This window comes from Juglans microcarpa x Juglans regia, chromosome 3S (genome assembly GCF_004785595.1).
Source record: "Juglans microcarpa x Juglans regia isolate MS1-56 chromosome 3S, Jm3101_v1.0, whole genome shotgun sequence".
NCBI classification, from domain to species: Eukaryota; Viridiplantae; Streptophyta; class Magnoliopsida; order Fagales; family Juglandaceae; genus Juglans; species Juglans microcarpa x Juglans regia.
Genome location: NC_054599.1, coordinates 6,310,429 through 6,318,299, shown reverse-complemented (window position 1 = coordinate 6,318,299; position 7,871 = coordinate 6,310,429).

The following is a 7,871-nucleotide window of genomic DNA, read 5'->3' as shown; positions in this document are numbered from 1 at the left end:
GATACCGACAATCTTCTTTATTTTTTTTTCTCTCTTCCTTGGTGCCATCACTACTGTGCAGTAACTCCACTCATCTCAGTGAGGAGGCGCTAGTGATGTTGTTTCTGGCTGCCTCCTGCCATTGTTAGCTTTTTCTTTTTGTTGAAAAAATAGAAATGCAACTCACTGCCACTGTTCATGGCTTTATTGCCTTGTTTAGGCACTGCCCAAGCGACGTCCGACATGCTAAAACCATAATCACAAACTAGACAGAAAACAAAATTGGACAACACATTCACTTGGACTTTACGTACATCGAGCAGTTCTTGGTAATACGAGTTTACTCACAAGAAAAAATACATAAAATTCAATATGTTCTCACTTTAATCAATCCATAAATTATGTTTTTATTCAGGATTGAACATAGAGAGTATAGTTTCTTTGTAACGATAAGTTCTAATACCACATCTTAAATATTTTAACATGAAATTGTACTTTTAAAAGGATCTTTGACAATCTATGATCCACAATATTATATCTAATAAAATTACATGAAATCTAAAACGTATCTCTTTTTAATTTGATGAAGAGCTGATCTTATCATAAGAGAATGATCACCCTAACAATTTTATTTCCGAATGTCTCCCGATAGCTAGAGGTACAATTATGTTGTTGGTGAAAACCTTTGATTCTCTCGATACTTTAAATAGATTTCTTGGCCATCATGGAAACCCTAGAGGTATTTGTGTTAACTATGACTCATTAACTAAGGATGCGTTTGGATTTTGAACTGAGTTGAGTTCTCTATGAATAGTAGTGAGTTGAAATGGTGAATTAAGTTCTGTGGGTCCACTTAAGATGAGTTTAGATGTATTTATAGGAAATTGAAAAACGTTGTGAGTCCTACGTGTAAAGAGGTTTTGAGTTGATATGAGTTTAGTGATTTGAGAGTTGGGTGTTTGGATATTAGAAGAGATTTAAATCTAAACCGAATTCAGCTGAGCTTAGTGCAATCAAAGAACCAAACGAGCCCGTGATTCAATTTAGGGCAGTGTAAACCCATTAAAATATGGAGTGTGTGGGACTCCTTATAAAATTAAAATCCTTACACAAACAACTATGCGGAATGCAACAACAATTCACCACTTGGTCATTTGGCAATAAGACCCTATAAAATAAAGGGAAGTGCATAAGTTCTTGGAAAAAAAAGAGCCAGCCTATATAGAAAATATAATAAAGTAGATTCTAAAGTAAACGGTATGACAGACAAGGTTGCATACAGGCGAATTAGCTTTCAAGGTCGAGCCATCTCAATTAAGTACAAGATTTGCAAATAAATCTTGGGTTGGGCCACCAAATTCAAATACAAATATGAGAACACATTGATTCCCAACATACTATTTATATACAAGACCAAAGTTAAAGATATTTTTCTAGTTAAATCTAGACATGAAAAAGAGAGACTCAAGTAACTATATGTTATAAGATTTGGATCCATACCATGAATGAAAAGTCATAGTAAGGCAAGCCTGCATACAAATCACTCTTAGGAAGTTTGTCGTTCTGACGAATGTCACTATCACGTTTATCCCTCGGCAGAGGCCAAATTCTGGTGAATCATATGAAACTAATGCATGCTACATGTAACAACTTAATTAAGGAAGGCCAGGCCATAATTGGATTAATTCTCCAAAATGATTATTCAAGTTATAATTAGAGACCCTTAAAATCATTATAAAGGACTTGTACTTCTCTAGAATTCTAGTAGGAATTGGCTCTGACAGCAATAGTAACAACCCAAAGATGGCTTAAGCCACATTTGAATCCATACTCAACAACGACTTATCTATATTGAGAAACAAACCATCATGGGTCTGGAAAAGAAGAAAGCACTTCCAGTTTCACTTGCGTCCTATTGTTTGGCATTGAATCCCCGCTGCATATGGTGTTAGGAACAAGGACATTGTATATAAGCCTTTGGAACTCGAATACTTGTATCTTTTTTGTGATTGTTGTTGAACTCAACCAGAGGTTAGAGAATCTTCAAAATTCTCTTCCAAGAAATATCATTCCAGTTCTTGGATCATTCTTTTGTTTTCTGAATTCTTATTTCCTTCATTCTTTAGTAATTGTTTGAGGAAGTAGCAGACCCATAACAATTGGTATCATATAGGCGATCCTCTCATGCAGAAGGTATATGACTAGCAGCTCTGAAGTTACAACAAGAAGGTTCTCAAAGACAACAAGAGGCATTACAGAAATAGACGTTGGATGATCACAATCATTCCATACATGGAATCACAGATAGGTTAGATCAACTGATAGACATGATTAGAACGTTGGTTGAAAGGCAACCAGGGAAATCTTTTGGGAAGGGTTCCCAAGGTCCAAGATTGTTGAATAATGAGGAAAGAGGTTATGTTCCAAGGAGAATCAGACTTGAATTTCCCCATTTCAAGGGAAGCAACCCTGTTGCTTGGATCTTTAAAACCACCCAGTATTTTGAATACCACCAGACACCATTTAATCTAAGGCTTTTAATGGCCTCTTACCATATGGAGGGTGAGACTTTGATTTGGTATCAAGATGCTATAGATTGTGGAATTTTCACGGATTGGGACTTTTTTGTGAGAGTTTATATACAAGATTTGGGTCATGAGCATATGATGACCCAATGGAAGCCTTGACTCGATTGAAACAAATCTTTACTGTTGCTGCCTACAAGGCTCAGTTTGAGAGGTTGTCTAATAGATTGAAAGGCTTGTCAAAGAGACATAAATTTTGCTTCTTTTTGAGTGGATTAAAGGATGAGATTCGTTTGCCAACTCGAATGCTCAATCCTATTAATCTAAATGCAGTTTTGGGTTGGCCAAGATCCAAGAAGAGTACTTGTTGTTTTTTAGAAAATCTTAGAGGAGTGGTGGAGGAATGGCAAGTAAGGATAATTCTAAAGTGTTTATGGAGATAGGTAGGGTGCAAGGCCTGGTGCACTAGTTAAAAAAAAAAAAAATTCTTCACAAATGGATGGGAAGAGAAGAAAAGGGTTTTGTTACCGTCGTGAAGAAAGATGGAATCCAGCACATGTGTGCAATAATCCCCAAGATTTATTTGTTACGACTTGAAGATTCTGTGTCTAAAGAGTCAAAGGATGTAGATGACTATGAATTGGGTGCAGTGGAAGGCAGGACATGGGGATGAGCAAGAAAGTTTGGAAATTTCTATCCATGCGATCTCAAGGTGTCCAAATAACAATGCCATGAGATTGTTTGGCAGAATGGGATCTTCTTGTGTGAAAATTTTGGTTGATTCAGGAAATACTCACAACTTCCTAAATCCATTAATGGTTCAAGCTACTAAATTGAAAACTCGAAATGACACTAGTTTGCAAGTAAGAGTGGCTAATGGGGATATAGTCATAAGCAAGAGAAGTTGTGAGGAAGTGATTAACATCCAAGGTTTCAAGTTTGGAGTGCCCTTTCATGGCCTCACTTTGGGTGGCTGTGATATTGTACTTGGGGTCCAATGGTTGAAGACTCTAGGCCCAATTAATTGGGATTTTACTAAGATGTCTATGAGCTTTGAAGTAAAGAAGAAGCAATTAATGTTGCAAGGGTTGGATTCTAAAGGCTGAGGTGCAGCATGCAGTGAAGTGTTTTGAAATCCTCCCTTGTGAGGAGGCAAGGCTGGATTTTACAAAGGGTAGCGGTGGATTGGAAAAAAGAAGTTGAAAGTCCTCAGGATGGAGTGACAAGACTGATTAAGGTGTTGCAGGAGGTTTTTGTTGAGCCAGTGGGATTGCCACCCATGAGATCTTTAAACCATAGAATTACTTTGAAAGAAGGTATTGCTCATGTGTCAGTTAGGCCTTACAGATATCCACATTATCATAAAATAGAAATTGAAAAGATTGTTCAAGACTTGCTGAAATCTGGGATAGTGAGGCCTAGTCATAACCTTTTTTCTTTACTAGTGTTGTTGGTTAAAAAATCAAATGGCAACTGGAGGATGTTTGTGGATTATCGAGCATTAAATCAAGTAACTATCAAGGACAAATTTCCTATGCATGTCATTGATGAGTTACCTAATGAGTTGTTTGGTGCCAAGGTGTTTTCTAAGCTCGATTTGAGATCGGGCTATCATCAAATCAGAGTGAATGAAGAATACATGCAAAATACTACTTTTAGAACTCATAAGGAATACTACGAGTTCTTGGTAATGCTTTTTGGCCTTACCAATGCCCAAGCTACATCTCAAGGTTGATGAATGAAGTATTCAAACCATTTCGTAGAAGCTTTGCATTGGTCTTCTTTGATGACATCTTGGTTTATAGCAAGAACCACGATGATCATCGGGAACATCTCATATTTGTGTTGGAGCTTTTGAGGCAAGATAATTTGTTTGCAAATGTCTAAATGTAGATTTGGTGTGGGTGAAATTGAATATTGAGACATGTAATTTCTACAATTGGTGTGAAGGCAGATCTAACTAAAATTGCATACATGGTTGAGTAGCCTATTTCAACAACCTTGAAATCCTAAAGGGGATTTTTCGGGCTCACTGGTTTCTATTGAAAGTTCATAAGGAATTATGGAACCATAGCAACGCCTCTGACTCAGTAGTTAAAAAAAATTATTTTGCTTGGAATGAAAAAGCAACCAGGGCTTTTAACAATTTGAAAGAAGCTGTCGTTCAACCTTTTGTGCTAAGGTTACCTGATTTTTCTAAAAGGTTTCACTATTAAATGTGATTCCCCTAGAGTGGGATTAGGGGCAGTCCTCATGCAAGAGGGTCATCACATTACTTTCTACATGAAGGCATTGAAAGAGAAAGCCTTGATGTTGTCAACATATGAAAAAGAACTGTTGGCATTGGTTTCTGCGGTTAGCAAGTGGAGGCCTTATTTGTTGGGTCATTCTTTCAAGATCAAAACTGACCAAGAGGCTTTGAAATACCAGTTGGAGTAAAAGGTGGGTACTGAGCCCCAGTAGAAGTGGATATCGAAATTGTTAGGGTAAGATTTTACAATTGACTATAAGAATGGCAGTGAGAATAAAGTGGCTAATACACTTTCCAGAAAAGTTGAAGAGAAAACAACTACAGTGGCTCTTATTTCATTCCCCCCATTGTGGATAGATGAACTCAAGCATAGCTATTTGCTAACCCCCAAACTGAGTGAAATTTATTCTCAATTGCAACAAGGTTTGAGTGGCCTCAAACATTACTCAATGCAACAGGATTTGCTGTTAAGAAAATGAAGACTTGTAGTGGTTCTTGATTCACCTTCAAGACTAAGATCTTGCAGTACATACATCATAGCCCACAAGCAGGTCATTTGGGCTATCATAAAACATTGCAGAGGGCTAAAGCAGATTTTTACTGAGAAGGAATGCGCAAGGATGTTAAAAGGTTGGTGAAGGAATGTGCTATGCGTCACGTTAATAAGTTTGAAACTTTACACCCTCTTGGATTACTGTAGTCCTTGTCAATACGAAGTTCTCCATGGTTAGACATTTTCATAGACTTTATTGAGTATTAGAGAGGAGTAAGTGTGGTGTTTACAATTGTGGACAGATTGACAAAATTTGGCCATTTTTTTCCTTTTTCCCATCCTGACACAACAAGTAAGTGGATTGAAATATTTTTTCTAAGGTTTTCAAATTGCATGGTGTGCCCAGATCCATAGTATCAAATATCAAATAGGGATCCTATCTTTACTAGGTTTTTTTTTTTTTTTTTTTTTTTTTTTTTGAGTTGTTCCAATTGTAAGGCACTACATTGAATTTTGGTTCTAACTATCATCCTCAATCCGATGGGCCAACTGAGACTTTAAACAAGTGCTTGGAAGGCTATCTCAGATGTTATACCAGTGACAAATCCAAGGAACGGAGTTTGTGAATTCCTTTGGCTGAGTGGTGTTATAACACCACATGTCACTCTTCTACTGACATCTCTCCCTTTGAAGCTCTTTATGGGTATCCTCCACCCAAGCTGCTTACTTATGTTCTAGGTACTACTGCTAATGATGCAATAGATCAGCAACTGAGATCAAGTGAGCAACTTATAGGCCTTTTGAAAGAGAATTTACAGAGAGCTTAGAAAATGATGAAAGAATTTGCAGATAGAAAGAGGACTAAAAGGAGTTTCCAGCTAGGGGATTGGGTTTTACTTAATACTTCGACCTTACAAGCAAAAGTCAGTTTCTATGCGACATAATTTGAAACTTGCTCCAAAGTTCTATAAACCCTTTCAGGTGTCGGAGAAAATTGGTACAATGGCTTACAAATTGGACTTACCAGCTTCCTCCAAAATTCATTAAGGTTGTAAGAGGACTGAACCAGACTGAAAAAATCGACTGGATCGAATGGTTCGGTCCAGACCAATAGTCTTATTAGTCGGTTTTGGGGTGTATTTTTTTGGTCAAACCAGACTGGACTGAGACCGATCGAATGTGTATATATATATGTTTAAATATTTTTTTATATATAATATATTTTTTGTATGGTATTTGTATAAGTTAATTATGTAATTTTTATCCAAAAAATCACCATTGACCATATATACAATAAAATTATTTAATATTCATTAACGATATATAAAATGTTAAAGAGGTCACTTAATTTCATTAACCATATATATACAATAAAAAAATATTTATGGACCGACTAGACCGATAGCTAACGGTCCGGTCTGGCAAAAATGATAGACCAAAATTTTCGGTCTGTGACTCCCACCTTGTAAAGTGCTGGGGCACCTGTAGAAGACAGCTCATGGGAGGCTTTTTGGAAGTTAAGGAACCTCTACCCACGCCTGGTGGGCAGGGTCCTGTAACAATGTGAAGTATTGTCGGTGGCCTTGAGGCCAAGGGCCTTAAAGCGGGGAGGATTGTAAGGGGTAAGTAAGTGCTCTAGTGAGAATAAGTGATGCGGGGCGTTTGAGGAGCAAGCAACAGTACTAACCAACTAATTTCAACACGGGGCGTTTTGGTTTCAATCAAACGGTGCATTTCGACTACGCAAATGGAGGGACTGAGGAGTTAATGAAACGATGCGCTTGATCTTTTATTTGTATCAAAACGCTGCGTATTGTGTTAGAAACATGGTCATTGTATATAAGCTTTTGGAACTCAAATGCTTATATCTTTTTGGTGATTGTTGTTGAACTCATCTGGAGGTTGGAGAATCCAAGAAAATAACATAAGTTTATCTTGCTTTCTTGCTCTTGCAACGAAATTTAATATTAAGTTTATCTTACAAATTAAATCATGTAATGTCAACCCTCCACACTAAATTGCAAGTAGATAAACTCCACCACCCTACTATATTAGCTGCAAAAGCCACTAACATGAGATATTTCAAATCATGTAATGGTAACACAAACATTCTCGAGTATTTTCATATATTTCATACACAAACATCACTCAAACACAAAACACTATGAATTTCAAATCTTCAACTTTTTAATCTAATCATTACCTAATAATTAAAATTTTTCCAAACTCCCAAACAAAACACAAAACCCTATACTAATTTTTCAATTTTTAAGTTTATAATATTTTTATTCAACTTTTTATCTCTTCTTTCCTAAAACCGAATCAAACATCTTAAACTTAAACCATTTCACTACTATTGACAAATATACTGATATATTCAGTTTGGTTTTTGAGTTTGCAAGCTTAAAATGTGCTATTTGAGCATACCATTTTAATAAGGCTCTACAATTAAGACCCCTGCCATAAAAGCTTTATTACCTATGGCAATCCCAAACAGGCACAATGTATTTTCTACCACGAAATCTGTAATGATAATTCTAATTAGAAATGATGCTAACTGCTCAAACACATCCGACTTCAATCTGGAGTGCCAACCCAAGACCAGTATTTATTGAGCCTAGAC